The sequence below is a fragment of the Caretta caretta genome, chromosome 3 (assembly GCF_965140235.1).
Source record: "Caretta caretta isolate rCarCar2 chromosome 3, rCarCar1.hap1, whole genome shotgun sequence".
NCBI classification, from domain to species: Eukaryota; Metazoa; Chordata; order Testudines; family Cheloniidae; genus Caretta; species Caretta caretta.
In genome coordinates this window covers 197,333,591-197,350,711 of record NC_134208.1, presented here as the reverse complement: position 1 = coordinate 197,350,711, position 17,121 = coordinate 197,333,591, and the positions used below count along the sequence as shown (strand labels likewise).

The 17,121-nt window shown below is 41.3% G+C and overlaps 2 protein-coding genes across 5 annotated transcripts in view; both read left to right on the top strand.

Moving 5' to 3' along the window:
- The window catches only part of B3GNT2 (UDP-GlcNAc:betaGal beta-1,3-N-acetylglucosaminyltransferase 2), a 148,104-nt gene that overhangs the window by 115,887 nt on the left and 15,096 nt on the right, over window positions 1–17,121 (top strand). The window lies entirely within an intron of this gene.
- The window catches only part of LOC125633405 (uncharacterized), a 146,195-nt gene continuing 130,621 nt past the window's right edge, over window positions 1,548–17,121 (top strand). The window contains exon 1 of the mRNA XM_048842639.2: window positions 1,548–1,608. The gene's annotated coding sequence lies outside the window, so the exon portion shown is untranslated. The remainder of the gene's footprint in view (window positions 1,609–17,121) is intronic.

The window sequence follows — 17,121 nt, the reverse complement described above, 5'->3', positions numbered from 1 at the left end:
TGGGCTGTGGAACAGGGTCAGAGAGATAAGGCCCTGGTGCGGCAATGCCATCGTGCTGTGACATCAGACATAGGGTGGGTCCTCTGTATTGCCAAGCCCAGGTGATCAAAAATCAGGCGTCAGATCCCCAAAATCATGAGATTCAGTTAAAACCCCGGAGACTATTTGTAAATAACCAATGTTGGGTTATTTTCATCTGGTTTCCGAGCCTTTAAGGGGCACGCGGTCGGTGTGTTCAAGCTTTTCTCTGCAACGGGGAGGGCTAGCAATTTGGGGGCGCGGGAGAAGAGGTGAGAGTCGCTTCATCCCAGCAGCTGAGGCTTTAAGAAAAACAACAATGAGCACAAGCCTTGCAATAAAATTGCAAGAGTCAGCAACACCGGGTCCTACGGTGATGCTGGGCCCTGTGATGGAGACCTGGGGAGCTCGGGGAGCGCACAGCCTGGCAGGCTCCAGGGAGGGAGACGCGTGCCAGCGTGCCGAGACCCCATGTCAGGGACATGAGGCGCTGGGAGGCTCCCCAATGATGCAGGGCTTTGCCCAAACACCCCAGCACCTTTGCTCAGGGCCCAGGAGCAGGACAGGTAGCGGCGTGCCCGCAGTTGTAGGGAGCAGAAGGAAACAGGGCCCCTGGCTCTGGCGTGAATGAACAACCCAGGCGGGGCATGGGCAAAGTCCAGGCCTCCCTCCTCCTTTCCGTTTCTCTGCACACCCAACCACCCGGCTTTTTCTTTGTCCGTAAAATACGTCAAACACAAAGACGATCGCGGCTGCCGGCCACGGAGCGAACTTTCCTCCCCCTCCCAAAGTTCCCTTCATCCCCGCGCCCCCCCCCCCCCCACGACTTCAGGAGCCTCCGCAACCCCCTCCCCGTTGATGGAATCTTTTCATTGGCTAGGAAGGCAGGCTGGAAGGCGGGGCTTAGAGAGCCGCGGTGCCAGCGCCTCTCTCCCCTCCCACCGAGCGCGCGGCCAGAGTGCCGGGTCCGGAGCCCGACCTCCCCGAGTCGTTCGCTCTCGCGCCGCCTGCCTCAGTGGCAGGCTGGAGGAGGGGGCCGCGCGCCGGGCAGCGCAGCGCGAGGAGGGGGCGCACGGGCGGCGCGGGGCGACTGTCCCCAGAGCGCGAGGCCAACAAGTGGGCAATTTTTCCCGCCAGCATGTCCCGGCGGCGGCTCCCGCCGGCGGCGAGGCTGGTGCCGCCGACCCCCCGCGCTCTTTGAGATCCGCTCTTGGGCAGCTCGACCCGGCCGGTGAGGAGAAGCGGCCGCCGCCGGGTCGAGGTGGCCGAGCCGCCAGGGAGTCTCCTGCGAGGGGCGGAGGCGCCTCCGCCCAGCCCTCCGTCCCTTTTCCCCGCCGCGACTGGGACCATCGCCCCCCCCCCCCCCCAGCTCCCCTAAAGAGACCGCTCCGCTCCCCCGGCGGTGAGATCCGGCCCGCACGCGCCGCGGGGAAGCATCGCTGGCCGGCCGGCCGGAGCCGCCGCCCTGCCGCAGGGGCTGAGCGCGGCGGCAGGATGGGGCCCGGCTGCTGAGGCCGTGGTGAGAAGCATGGTGGAGCCGGAACGCGCCCCAGGAACAGCCGACGTGGAGCCCAGCTGTTGTCTGGCAAGGTGCGTACGAGGCTGTTTACACCGCAGGTCCCGACTCCGGCGCGTCCGGGAGCAAGGGAAATGGGGGTTGACAGGCCCCTGGGTCCGCAACGATTCGCCGCCCCCGGACAGGTTGAGGCCCAAACGAGCTGCTTTGGGGAGGGGGAACGGCTGACACGCAGCTGGCAAGGTGGGGTCTGGGGCTGGCAGGCCGGGGTGAGAGTGGAAGTGAAACCGCAACCTCGGCTACGGCGGATGCTGTAACCCCCTCGCTGTGGAAAGTTACCTGAAATCTGCCGACAGGGATGACATCTGCACCAGCCAATCTAAGTTTTCGTGGTTTGCATGTTGGGGCGGGGGGATTCTCGGGCAGACCGAGCGCTTCTGGGGAAGGCGCCGGCACCAGCGGTGGGCGTTGTGCAAGGACCTGGGGGCCAGATAGACAGTGGGGCGCGGGGGGACCCGCTCCCACGCGGCGTTTCGTTGGTTGTGGCCTTGGGGAGTTTCTCACTGCCATAGAAGTCAGCAAGTTGCAGGCTGTTCGGTGTCCTCTATTTTTGTTACCCAAACTAGGTCCTTAAAACAGATTTCTGGTGAGTTGAAGTCTTTAGGGATATAAGGTATGCTTCTGTGTATATTGAAAGGAAGAGAAAATGCTACTTTTGGCAGAATTTGTCCCAAATGTATATGTTCCTTAATGAAATCACGCTATTTTGTCCCTCTTGAGACATGCTGTACTCTGTCAGGAGACATCAGGTTACTTGCTCTGAATGTGGCAGTGCGGCACACAATTCCTTAGTCATCCAGGAAAAATTTATGATGAAAGTTACTCAAGAAACCCTTTAGCTTGACCTCCAGAAAATATTCCACACTGCTAGAGCTTAATAATTAACTCTGATGTTTGGCTGAGTGATATGGATTGAGGACTTGAGTTCATACAGGTTTCAGAGGAACAGCCGTGTTAGTCTGTATTCGCAAAAAGAAAAGGAGTACTTGTGGCACCTTAGAGACTAACCAATTTATTTGAGCATGAGCTTTCCTGAGCTACAGCTCACTTCATCAGATGTAAGTGAGCTGTAGCTCACGAAAGCTCATGCTCAAATAAATTTGGTTAGTCTCTAAGGTGCCACAAGTACTCCTTTTCTTTTTGAGTTCATACACTGCTTTTAAACTTAAAGTCCCTACCTGATTTTGACAAACTGAAAGTGATTACATTCAGGAAAACTAAAAATCTACATTTAAAAAGGCTGCATGTATTATAATGCTCTCTAAATAGCAATTCTAATATTGTAGTGAAAGAATGAATTTAAAACTCCTCTGAGAAAAACTCCTAGATTAGTTGTTCACAAATATATATTTTAAAGGGACACTGTCAGCTTGCATTCCAGTCAGTTTTTAAAAACTAAGCTAAAAGTAGTTTCAGGAACTACATTTTCTCCTTTCTCTCCCTGATAATTCTTGTGGTTTCACAATCAAGTTTTCCTGTTTTCAGATTTTTTTTCCTTCTCAGTTGAGAGAGACCCCCAACAAACAAATGGGAAACTCTCTATGTAGAGGGAAAACAATTAAACTGATTGTGACTTGATCCAAAGCCCGTTGATGTCAGTGAAAGAACATCAAAGTAGGTAGGTAAGGCAAATCCCTACATTTGTACTTGATTCTCTTTAAATATATTATGTTATTAGTACCTGCCTGTTTTTATCTCCTGTGATAAAGTTTCACAATGGAGATGAGTGGGTTTATGAAGCACTGAATATAGTTAATACTTTTGTATAGTGCCTTTCATCCATAGATCTCAAAGCTCTCTACAAAGGAGTGTAAATATTGTTATCCCCATTTCAGAAAGGGGAATCTGAGGTATAGAGAGGTGAAGTGACTTGCTGAAGGTTGCACAGCAGATCAGTGGTAGAGCAGGGAATAGGTTGGGTTTCCTGATACCTAGTCAAGTGCTCTGTCCAGTCAGTGATGCTCAGTTTCTCTTGTGTCCTTATTTGCCTTTGAGAAAGTAAAGGGACTGGCTGTCACAAAAAGATTTGATCATTTTTTACTTGCAAGAGAAGTAATAGTACCTGAAATGTGTTCTCTCCACTACTGGTGGCAAACTCACTGCGTATCCATTGTTTTTTTTTTTAAGGACTGATGGTATTCTCTGTGTTGGATAGGACTCAAATATAATGATAGTCTTTGTTATGGGAAGGTTACAACTAAAGGGATAAGGATAAGACAAGCACTAGGCGAACATATTTTTATGTCCTAATCCCACAAATTCTTATGCACATACTTAATTTTCCCATGTTGAGTAGGCCCCATTGATCATAAGCATTTTTGGGATTGGGGGTCTTAAGGTTTTTTGTCTATCAGAGGCTTGGAAGGAGTGCATTTAGGAGGGATTTAACTTAGAGGATCTTACTACAGAGGTTGTTTTCATGGGGATTGTTCTTAAAATCACCTATCATTTACAACCTGTTGGTGCAGTTCTACTTGTGGTAGGACTAGTTTAGACTATTTGTCACTGACTTTACCACTGAGTCTAGACCTGTTCTGAACAGGGTTAGATGACACGTGGAGAAAACAGGCAACCTACCCTAGCACTCCCACTTATGTAGCTAAAATGGTGTGAGATCTGAGGAGAAGAAGCTTGTAAGGCCAGTGTTCTCAATACCATAGCAATGTTGTGGTGTCTTCTTTTGAGTAAAAATTATGTAGGTGGTTTTTGTTATGCAGACTGCTGAGTTTTCTACAGCCATGTTGTGTAGCTTCTCAGGTTAGGTTTGCATTACAGATTAAAAAATAAGAGAGCATTATCCCCTAAAGTACTAGTGGTATAGCTGGACACTATAACACCGCTTTTTTTAGTCTCAATTTCATTTCAGATTTTCTGCTACTTTTTTTCTTAAAATCTAAAATCCTTTCTTAAATTTGTATTATTCTTCAGGATTCAATTTTGAACTGTCACCCTGTTTTCTCTGTAGCTAGATTTAATTTTTGATGTCTGTATTTGTCCAGAGTGTGTTGAGAAATCTTTGCTGCTTGATGATGCCGATGAAGTGAGCTGTAGCTCACGAAAGCTCATGCTCAAATAAATTGGTTAGTCTCTAAGGTGCCACAAGTCCTCCTTTTCTTTTTGCTGCTTTAGACGACAGGAGGAGCTTTTACTTCAGCTTTGTGGCTCATATCCCAAAGACTGCCGCATTCCATGTTTTGATGGCACATGACTGTTAATAACATTGTAAAACGCAATCCGGGGTGGCTGAACTTGTTATTCTAGACCTGTATTTTGCATATTTCAACCCTGTCTTGTGTTATGCTAAGCTTTTGATAGTGTTGACTACTATTCCTTTATCCTTTTTAGTCAAAATATTTAAGGCCAGGGGTTGGTTTTTCTTTACGTAACTAGAGAGAAACAAAAGACGTACTGTCAAAAATCTGCTTGAAAATTGAATTTTTCTTGAGGATGGACCTAACAAGAATGATTGCTGGCTTTCTTATTTGTTTATTTTTTTATATATTCTTTAATCAACTATGCAGAATGGTGGTTTAACAGTTTTCATTTAATTCCATCAGAATATTTTTTTTCATAGTAGAAACAAATTTAACCAGTGTCTGGTAGTTTCAGCCTTTTAAAATATGCAGTCAATATCTGCATTTTTATGTTTATATTTTTGGCTGGCTGTTGCTTATAATCTAAAAATGTAAAGCTGACTTTTTTTGTTTTTCTCTCATGTATATGTGTTTTGTTCAGTTACTTGAGTGCTGGACTACTGACTTTGGAAAGAAAAAAAGCAAAATATCTTTGAAAAATCCATAAAATCTTTTAAAAAAAAAAAGGCTCAGTTTTAATTTTTGTTTCAATCTTTAATACCTCTTTGAAAGAACGCTTGCATAAAAGCTTTCTAATTAATTTAACAAAATGTTAGGGTCCTTGTGCTTTGTACACAAGGAATCATTGGATGACTATTGGATATTTTGAACAATGTAACATATTTTCTAGCTCTACATTTAAATGAATGTTGACTACAAAATTAGTAAGCAGTGTGTATTTTCTGGGAAAGAATACAATTAAAATCCACTATAACTTAGTCTGCCTGTCAATATATATTTGTTATGTCATATTGTCACCTTATGGGGGATATGTGTTATATTTTATCTTTCTGCTGTCTCTCAGTGATTGCATGATGCAATTTCTATTTGCGAATGACAAAAGTAGTGGCAGTAAACTGGAATGGAGAAGAGTGACATTTGAGAACATATTAAGAACTATTTTTTTCTCGTTTTAACACAAAAATTTGAAGTCATTGACTGCAAATTGGAGTATACACATCTAAACAGATGTGAGATAGCAATGTTTGGTTCCTCTACTCATAGAAATACTCTGTAGGGATTTTGGGCCTGATGCTGCACCTATCAAGTCATGGGAGCTTTTCCACTGATTTCAGTGGGTGGGGAATCAGGGACCTTGGGCTTAAAAGAGGCGCACAAACCTTCACAATTTTCCAGGACATGTATAATGCAGGACTGGATCACTAAAATGTACTGTGGTGAATTGTGCAAAAGAACGATTGAATATAATCCTCATGAGAAGCAATTAGCATTTAAATAAGAGAGAGGAAAAAATCCCAGAGTGTGACGGGTGTGGTGTTTGGTTTATTTAACGCAAAGGGAAAATTGATGAAATAGTTTCATCAGATTGGTCAGCAAAAATATTTGTTTTGGAAAAATATATATATATATTTTTAGTCTTTTTGTAACTTCAATAGTCAGAACTTGTTGAATTGCTGTTCAGAAAAAAAATGTTTTTTCTGTTAAGGTTTCGTATTGTGAATTGTTGGTGTTTCACTCAAACTTAACTGAAAACTTGCTCAAAATAGCAAAACCCATGACTTTTATTGGTGATTCCTTCATGTTAGCAAAATAACTTATCTTTGGGCTTTGTCAAACCACACAAGTTATACCACTTAATTGTACAGGTATTGTTAAATTAGTACAACCCCTCTCAGTGTAGAAAGTTTTATATTAGCATAAAAGTGATTATACCAATACAGCTTATTGCTTTATGTGACTGAGAATAAACGATGCTTCTATAAAGTTCTTTTATACTTGAAAACTATGTCCACTCCTAACATACATATAATTATACTGGTACAAGATTTATGTGTAGATCAGGCCTCAGTCCTACATGAATTATTCTCTAACTTCTTCCCCCCCCCCCCCCCACTACCACAGCCAAAAAGTCTATAATTCTAGCTGCAGCATATACTGTATTTACAAATAAGAATACTCAAAACCTTTCAGAGTAGACGGGTAAGCAATCTATTTGAGGAATAAGAAGATATGCCATAAGTTACTTACTATGAAAGACACATATATTAGACCAAAACTTGAATACACTTGGTGTGTTCTTAGTGGGTTATCGGTCACTGATTTTTGCTAATATATATTTCTGATTTTTAAATTGAGATTCTTTAATATGGCATATGCACTTTTTCTGCAGCTGAAGGCTTTGACATAGCCAGCCCGTGGTTTTGAAATACTAATGTCAGGAAAAAGAAAAGGAGGACTTGTGGCACCTTAGAGACTAACCAATTTATTTGAGCATGAGCTTTCCTGAGCTACAGCTCACTTCTTTCTCTGAGTTGCACACCAGAGGGGCTAACCATCAGCTTCTGCAAAATTTAAACAAAGAGGGAAAAACTGTCTAACCTTTTATGGTTGTAAGGATAATCTTATGAATATGAATTGATGCATTGTTGCCTTTCTAAATCTACAGATACCTTTAGCGTGCTTGCTACTGCTCATAAATTTCCTATGCAGCAAAGTGAAACTGACAAAACTCTACAGATTTACTATTGCTATTCAGAATCCTGTAAACAGCAGTAAATCTGGTATTCATGTTAACTTCACTTTGCTGCTGTTCGGAGGGCTAGAGGACAGGAGAAGATAAGCAACTGGAGTTATTCACAAGTGAGGATCCAAAGAAATGGATGCTGAGGGGAAGGATAGTAGCAGTTAACTAACTTTTCCAAAATTAGGGGTAGAAGTATGGGAGGTGGAAAGCTCCTTCTTCCTTCCAGTAGTCAGTGGATGGACACTTAATAGAGATCAGAAACCTACTGGTAAAAGGCTGATACCAGGATGCTGTAGGTCGGTGTAGCACCCAGATAGGAATCCTAGCACCCTTCCTTTCCAACAGCTTTATGGGTGGAGTAGGGCAGGGAGCCTGGATTTCTTACCAAGGTGTTGCCCCTAACCCAGGGGTGGCCAACCTGAGCCTGAAAAGGAGCCAGAATTTACCAATATACATTACCAAAGAGCGACAGTAATACGTCAGCAGCACCCCCCTCCGCTCCCAGAGCCTCCCAGCCCCGCTGATCAGTGCCTCCCACTCCCTCCCCACACCTCCCAGTCAGCTGTTTTGTGGCGTGCAGGAGGCTCTGCGGGGGAGGAGCGAGGGCACGGCAGGCTCAGGGGAGGGGGCGAGAAGGGGTGGAGTGGGGACAGGACCTGTGGCAGAGCCAGGGGTTGAGCAGTGAGCACACACTCCCCCTCCTCCCGCGGCACATGGGAAAGTTGGCTCCTATAGCTCCAGCCCCAGAGTTGGTACCTATACAAGGAGGCACATATTAACTTCTGAAGAGCCACCCATGGCTCCGGAGCCACAGGTTGGCCACCCCACCCTAAACCATGTTGGTGGTGGGGGGCCTCCCCAAATTTCATGGCAACTTCTGGCTTGTATGTATCAAGTTAATTTTTCAAGGATTGTCTTGGTGATATTGCTCTGAACATTTGTATGGGACATACATGTGAAATACCTGATCCCCAGCATCTTGCTCCTCAGGTCAGCAAGGCGTGCTCAGGAGTAGAAGTAATCTCAAAGGAATCTGAAAATGTCCTGGATTGCTCAGTGATACCTTCAGCCAGTTAAGCTCCTTTCTACACTACTATTACAACGTTCAGAGGATCCAGTTACAACACAGTTATCCCCTGACCTGCTTACAACATGATTCCAATTTGTAGTGAAAAATGGATCTTAATTCTGTTGGAAACATCCAAGGCTTTTAGCCTGGCTATGTAACAAAGATAAAGTCCTGTTTAGAGTGCATATCAGAATTACGTGGAAATGGGGACCTCACACTTGATTGTAATTGTAGCTTAGATTGGCTTTGAATGGCTCCAAGCAGATTCTTGTCCGGTTCTTTGCCACGAAGATGGTGACCTCGATATTGAGGGCGGTGGATTGTGGAGGAGGGAAAGTATTGTGATATGATACAATAGTTTTATTTTAAATTTTACAAACACCTGCTTAGAATGCCTTAGTAGACTTGTGCCTTAGATTATTTCCAAGAATATAGAAACTGAGGAAAAACAATTTGGTTCTTTTAGATCTTGATTAAATTCAATACTCATAAACTAATCAAACAGATCATAATTTTATTTTAAATTGAAAGCAGGGGAGAAAGGGATTAATTTTTACATTTGCTTGTGAATCTAATGTAATGCAGTATGGGCTGTATTCTGTGTGTTTCCAATTTTGGATGTAAAGTACATGAACGGCATGCTGAGGAGTAGAAAATTTGCTTGCTCCATATTTAAAAATATAACTGGCAATCAAGTAGGTTTTGTTTGAACGTGGATTAATTTCTTTGTTAGCTTTTATATTGGAAATTATTCTAAAGTGCATTTTTGAAGTCTGCATTCTTTCCTACTTTCCTCCAGCTGTTTTATATAATACCATTAAGAGCTTGACCATTTCCCCCTTCACCGAGTTTTATTTGGTAAATGTGGTTTTTCTTTGTTTTGAAGTCGGAGTTGACACTAATATTGCTGTTTTTATTTACTTATGTATCAGAATTCAGTATCAGCACTACTTTGAGAATAGTGTTTAACTGCAACTGCAGACCACCAAAGGGAAGTGCATGATCAAAACAAAGTTTCTTTTAAAATGTCACTAATAGAGTGATAACTTTAGTTGTGGGATGGGTGAGGAGAGAATTATTTAGATGTGGGCTGCCTTTAACATTGTTTTAATATCTGATTAAAGTAGGTTAGAGCTTGGAACTAAAGAACTTGGTAGTGTATCTTTTAGACAAATAATGTGTTTCTACTTCAGTCAGGCAGTGGAATTTCTTCTTGACTGATGGCCAAAGTTAAGGTTGTTGCAAGAAATCTGTGTGCGTAATACGTATCTTTTTTTTTTTGGTTAATGGCATACTTCACCATGTGTCTGAAAATGCACCTTTAAAAGGCTGTAAATAGTGAGCTTTAAATATTTCAAACTAATCATAACTATTCATAGTCTGATAGTTTGTTGACTTCATGACTTCCTTAAATATTTCATAATTTTTTTCTTTAAATATTTTAAAGTGAATGCAGAGTATACATGGTATTGGACTGAATGTGTAGGAGACTGAGGCTATGCCTACACAAGAAAGTTGCAACAACTTAAATTGGTTTTTAAACCAGTACCAATCTCTTTATTTCTGACAACAAAATTGATTTAAGTTAAACCAAAATAAGCCTAGTTTTAACTAAAGTAAGAGTGTCCCCACCATTTTTTGCACTGTTTTAACCAAGTTGATCTAAACAGTTTAAACCTTTAATTAAACTTTATGATTTGTGTCACACTCTATTTGGGTAGAAATTTGAATACCATTAAAGCACAAATACAGCATTGGAAAATGGTTTTTATTAGTTAATTAAAAAAACAACTTTAAAAACAAAACATGTTTTATATGATTTATTATAGAAAGAAAGTACTACCTGTAGGTAGTGAATTAAACTGATTCTTTCTGGTCACCATGTCCTTCAAGATTTTAGTAGCGGTCATCCACTCACACCTACTTTTTTATTCATAGATTGGAAAAGGAAAACAAGCTTTTCCTGTTTTCTAAACTGCCAGTCATTTCTCGACTTTGGATGAACTAGTCACTGAACTGAATTTGTTGAATAAATTGAAATTAAGAAAATATTCTCCTTCGAGTGCTTGTCCATATGTACATTCCATTACTAGTGTTCAGGTGACTCATGCTCTCGAGTTTGGAGTGCTTTGGACATCTGGCCATGCACTTTGAGAATCTTCATGCTTCACATTGAGGGCATATAATGGAGGAGTGCAGTAGCCATTACTCGGTTCCTCTCCTCTTGGCTTTCAGACTTGAGTGCTTGCTGTCCATATGACTGCCAACAACTATTCTACCTGTGTAGTTACTCTAGTTTTTAGTAGTTAGTTTGCCCGTTGGCAAGTTTTTATTTTAGTGTTTTGTGGTGTTTTTAAGTGTTCTTATTTCTATTTTAAATGTATTTTTAGATCCAGAGTTGCCTCTTCCAGGTCCCCTAATTTCAAGTATTGCTGTGTATATCACAGAACTGTGCCCCTGACTGACAGACACGTGTCTTGGCAGCCTCAGAGAATTGTGTGTCACTGGAAGATGTTCAGTTTGCCAGTTCTTTAACTCACATATGAGAGAGGATAGGGAATCATGCCTACAGATCTTAATGAATAGATCTTTGAGGTCAGCATCTGACCTGGGATCTTTGAAACACACTTCTCACCCCCCCCCCCATTGTGTGGCCCCTCAGAACGGAAGAGCCTGGGAACTGAGACTCAGCAATATGTCAGTAAAGTCTAAGGAAGTGGTAAGCCAGGGAAGCGTATTTCCTACTAAGAGCTTGAGCAAGGCCTCCCCTCGACACCATTCAGTCTGAGACTTCATAACTTTAAGCAGCTACCATTGAAGCTCAGCTTCATCTGGGCGCTGAAGCACCTCCGGCAGGGCTGAGGCTGCCAAAGCCTCCGTCATCGATAAGGAACTCAGCACCTATAGTAGCTCATACAGTAGCATCAACATCAGCACTTCCACAACCTGCTCTGGTACTGCTGCCTTCTGCACTGTGTGCTGTACCATCAGCCTCTGCATGGAAGCCTGAACTGGTGCTGCGGGAGTAATCAGAACTGAGACACTTGTGCATCCCAGAGGTTTATAGCACTGAAGGACCTCTTAATTCTTCTGGAGTCAGAATCACCTCTCTTACCAATATTGGCAGCTGTGTCAGCACCAAGACATCAAACTTCCTTGGCACTATTGATGCCCAGAGCCCTATCCTCTACTTTGAAGGATCTGGCTCCTTCAGTGGAACCGGACTATGCTTCGTTGAAAGTCTCTGATGATGATAGAGCCTCAAACATGCTCTCCTCAAAAGTGGCCACAACATCATCATTTTTGGAACTGAGACCTTCCTCTAGAGCTAGGTATTGGGACATTCTATCATGAGAACAAGAGCATTGATTTTTTACACTCTAGGCACTGGGACCATATCAACCAATTCTAGCGTGGCCACTGGGGTCTGTGATAACTCCCAGAGCAGAACTGAGCAATACAAGAGACTGTCTACTTCACCTACAGTATCCAGAGCTGATCCTGTGCCACCACAACCCCTGTTCAAGACCTCTCCTCCTCAACACCAAGAGGAAGAACCTGAGAAGAGAGAACCCATGGCTGAACTCCCATCTCCACAGGCCACATCCTTATCTTTCCCAGATGGGGCAGTCATCTCTTCAGGTGCCCTTTGGGTGATTTCAGTGGCTTTTAGAAGCTTCTTAAGAGGGTGGTGAAAGCTCTCATAATATCCATGGAAGAAGTCCAGGAACAAACCAATAAGCTTGTGGATCTACTGCAATCCTCCACACAAGAGAAGATAAGACTCCCTTAGTTGAATTGGTAAGCATTGCTAAGTTACTTTTTTAGTGCTGCAGGAAGATGGGAATGTGAGAAATATTTGATTATATGGGGGTGGAATTAGAGATGAAGGATAGTCTAATGGTTAAGGCACTGGCCTGAGACTCAGCAGATTGGTGTATGAGAGACTTCTGTGTGACCTGCAAAGCATTTTTTAAAAATTGAGATTTTGCCTTTTTGTTGCAGTGCATGAATGTCTGAAGTCATTTAGTTTTTGTTCAGGGTGGATAAAAATCAATGATTTTTTTTAAAAAAAATCATATTGGATTTTTTTATTTAAATTGGATTTTTTGGATTTTTTTTCCTCTTAAAGCATTTTATCTAAAGGTAGTTTTAATTAAGATACATTATATCTCAAAGATATCTCATCATGGAATAGGGATTATAAATTCTAATTCTGTAGTATAAGACAATATATTAATGTAAAGTTTTGTAAATGATTTCCAATAGTTCATGGATTAGGGACCCAATTTCATGGGGTACCAGGAGCTTCTGTATAGATTATTTAGGTTAATCTTTCTATCTACCCAATGGAACTCAGTGCTCAGTCTAGAAGATAACATCAGAGATGCTTAGTTTTGCAGTTCTCAAACTGTGGATTTGCGTTGCCAGAGATAACATGCTTGTTAACAGCAAAAAATGTTTTAAATAAATAAATAATATACAGAAGTGAGGAATAACAGACCTCAACCCTATTGTCCCTCTGCAAATTTGTGTACGCTGAGTCAATCCCTTACCTCTCTCTAAAAATGCAAAGTTTCAAAAAGTTCAATGAATAGAAGATTGTTGGGGATCGGATAGATCTGGACAAGGAGAATAAGTCTGGAGATAAATGTGAGCAGGGAGGGACAGGCAATAGAAACAAAAGTGAAACTGTTTGAGCAGCATTTTCCAGAAGTCTTGAGGTCTTTCTGAGTGTAGCCTTCATTGATTTGAGATCTACCATACCATTCTCTCACTAGAAGGGAAAACCTATAATGGCAGCAGGTTGTAAAAGAGACCCAGTTTGGAAATAAGAACCATTCAAGAAGTATATGTTTTCTGATGATGTTTTAAAGAAAGTCACACCAGTGAACTGGTGGAAGTCACTTAAGCGCTTGGATTCAGAGACTGTTGAAATGATAATCTCTCTTTTAACAGCAGTAGCTTCTTCTGCCGGTGTAGAAAGAATATTTTCTTCCTTTGGATTAATTCATTCCAAATTGAGAAATCGTTTGGGACCTGAAAAAGCCAGAAAGCTTGTTTTTCTTTTCCAGATTATGAACAAACAGGAAAATGAAGGTGAAAACGACTGAGTTAGCTGCAGACACCAATATTTTAAGTTTCTCGTGTTGACCTGGCTGACACAGTCGATTTAATTTTTGTTTTTTTTATATATTTCATTTAACAATGTTAGTTAAAAACAATTTTAACAAAAACAAACCTGATTTAAAAAAATTTGAATATTTAACTAAATTCATACGCTTGTTTTGTTTAAAATATTATATGTTTGCTGTTGAAGAAAAAAATCTGGAATACCTAACGTTGTTTTAGTTAAATAAAACAATTTAAATGTCTGTCTGGTGATGATCTTCTCCTAATACAGCATGGCAAGAGAATCCTCCAAATATTAATGATTAACCTGTTTAATTCGAGGTAGTTCACCTCCCAATGACTTCAGAAATATCTGCTTCAGTTACCTTTGGTAAATGAAATAACCAAACAATCATTCATTTTCTGATATAGCTGTAAAACGAATCTGAAAAATGTTCAAAATAAATCACTTTAAAAATGTATGGTGTGTACCTTCTAAAAATGAAACCTACATCTATCTCTGAGTTGTGAAGAATACGTATTAAAGTTATAACAGCCAAGAAGAATGCACTTTTATGTAGAGATCCGTGATTAAATCAAGTCTTCCTGACTCGTGATTTAAATCAAATCCTCCCTGTTTTTGTTTAAAGAAAAGTTTTATTTCTGTTTGTTTACTTTGGAAATCTCACAAATGTCAAGTATCTTTCTCCATACCTTTGCTGGAGAACTTCTGAGATGGCTCAAGGATGCTTATATTAACTTCTGATGCTTTATTTGAAAGAAGGAATGTGTTGAATCTCGAAGTATTCTTTTATCCAAAGTGATAATTAGGAATTAAAGTTATTTAGGTGTTAATATAAATCTTCCACTGTACACTGTATTTCAATGTTCTCACACTCTCTGGTCCAGACTATGTAGGTATTTTATACAAAGTGGAATGGGTTTAATGGGAGGGCTTGAGAGAGAGGCCTACCCCAGAATAGCCTATATAGTTTGATGGTTAAGACACTCATCTTTGAGGGGGGAGACCTGCATTCAGCCCTTCCTCCAGAGAAGGGATTTTAACCTGGGTTTCCCATATCCCAGGTGACTGCCCTAATGACTGGGCTATTTGGTATGAGGGGGGCACCTTCTCTTCCAGTTTTATGAATCTAGCCCGGCATCTCCTTTGCTTTTATTAAGAAAGGTTAAAAATGCCTAGAAACAAAATGTTTAGTTTGATCCAAAATGTAACTTTTGTTGACTTTGTTTGATTACCAAAAAACTTTATTTTTGGTTCAGGTCAAACTGGGTTCTTTTTGTTGTTTTTTTCTAGCAACTGCCAGCGGACTTCAAGGTCAGTGATACTAGAGCTGGGCAATAAAACACTTCTTCTGTTAATATTACAGAAAGTATGCTGAGTGTAATCAGGTAATGGAATAACTTAGATATGGACGTTTAACTTAATTATTTTTGGAGGGGAATGGGCCAAATCTCCATTGTTATCCCTTCCTTGATGAACTTGGTAGGTATAACTAAAATCCAAGTAATAGTTTCTTCCTTAAACATCTGGTTCGTTAATTTTACTCTGGATCTTTGACCCCACCATTCCTTTGGATTCTGTGCATCTGCAGGTTTTCCCTCTCTTTTACTTCTTAAGAGGGTCTTCTGGAATTGCCATCTCTCCATATATTATTCTCCAAACGGGCCACATAATGGTGACACCCCAGATGAAGTACCCAGGAGAGTTTTCCCTATAAAATGTCAGGAAAGATGAGTTATGATAAAATCAATTTTATAATCTTGGTCAGGATTTCCCTTTAAGATTTTAGTACAGGATGGACTGAGAATTTAAATACTAACAGTACAGGAAAGTGCTGGTATCAGAGTAAGACACTCCTTACATTGTCCTTTGGTGACCCTTCTCACTGATTTATGGAAGAGCATTGTGTTTCATTCTCATCAGCGGAGGGATAAATGCATAAGCTGTTTTGTGCGGGAGAAGACAGCTGTTTCTGCAGATGTCTTCCTGTCTTTGGAGGAGAATTGGAGTGCCCCAAACCAAATCTGAGAAGGCTAAAATGAGTGTGGTGAGAAAGAAATGAGCACATGTGAGTATACTAAAAAGTGTGTTAGTCGATGAGAAATTAGTAAAACAAAGGTCCTGTCCACATACAGAAGTTGAACTGATTTAACATAAGTCAGTTTTTAAATCCATTTTAGTTAAATCACAGTAGGTCCTTGAATGGACACTTAAATTGTTTTACATTTAGTTGTAGTGATTGAGCTCAATTAAGCTAAGTCAATGTAAGTCACATTTCTCATCTAATAACTCTCTTCTATCAGTGGCTTGGACATAAATACCTATAAACTACATCCAGAATAGAGATCCACAGCAGAGGAATAAAAACAAATTTTTGTCATCAATATTTGTACTAGGTTACAACTGTAAAATACTTTCAAAAGAATATGCAATAGAAATATGACTTATTAAACTCATTTTGTACCAAATACCTTGCTTGAGTATTGGGAAGTGAATAATATAAAAATAAATTACTTTTTTCCTGCTCAACCATGTACATCCCAGACAAGTAAAGAATGAATAAAGAATGGTTTCAGAGGAACAGCCGTGTTAGTCTGTATTCGCAAAAAGAAAAGGAGTACTTGTGGCACCTTAGAGACTAACCAATTTATTTGAGCATGAGCTTTCGTGAGCTACAGCTCACTTCATCAGATGTGTACCGTGGAAACTGCAGCAGACTTTATATACACACAGAGAATATGAAACAATACCTCCTCCCACCCCACTGTCCTGCTGGTAATAGCTTATCTAAAGTGATCAACAGGTGAGCCATTTCCAGCACAAATCCAGGTTTTCTCACCCTCCACCCCCCCACACAAATTCACTCTCCTGCTGGTGCTAGCCCATCCAAAGTGACAACTCTTTACATAATCAAGTCGGGCTATTTCCTGCATAGATCCAGGTTTTCTCACATCCCCCCCACCCCCATACACACACAAACTCACTCTCCTGCTCGTAATAGCTCATCTAAACTGACCACTCTCCAAGTTTAAATCTAAGTTAAACCAGAACATCTGGGGGGGGGGGGGGTAGGAAAAAACAAGAGGAAACAGGCTACCTTGCATAATGACTTAGCCACTCCCAGTCTCTATTTAAGCCTAAATTAATAGTATCCAATTTGCAAATGAATTCCAATTCAGCAGCTTCTCGCTGGAGTCTGGATTTGAAGTTTTTTTGTTTTAAGATAGCGACCTTCATGTCTGTGATTGCGTGACCAGAGAGATTGAAGTGTTCTCCGACTGGTTTATGAATGTTATAATTCTTGACATCTGATTTGTGTCCATTTATTCTTTTACGTAGAGACTGTCCAGTTTGACCAATGTACATGGCAGAGGGGCATTGCTGGCACATGATGGCATATATCACATTGGTGGATGTGCAGGTGAACGAGCCTCTGATAGTGTGGCTGATGTTATTAGGCCCTGTGATGGTGTCCCCTGAATAGAT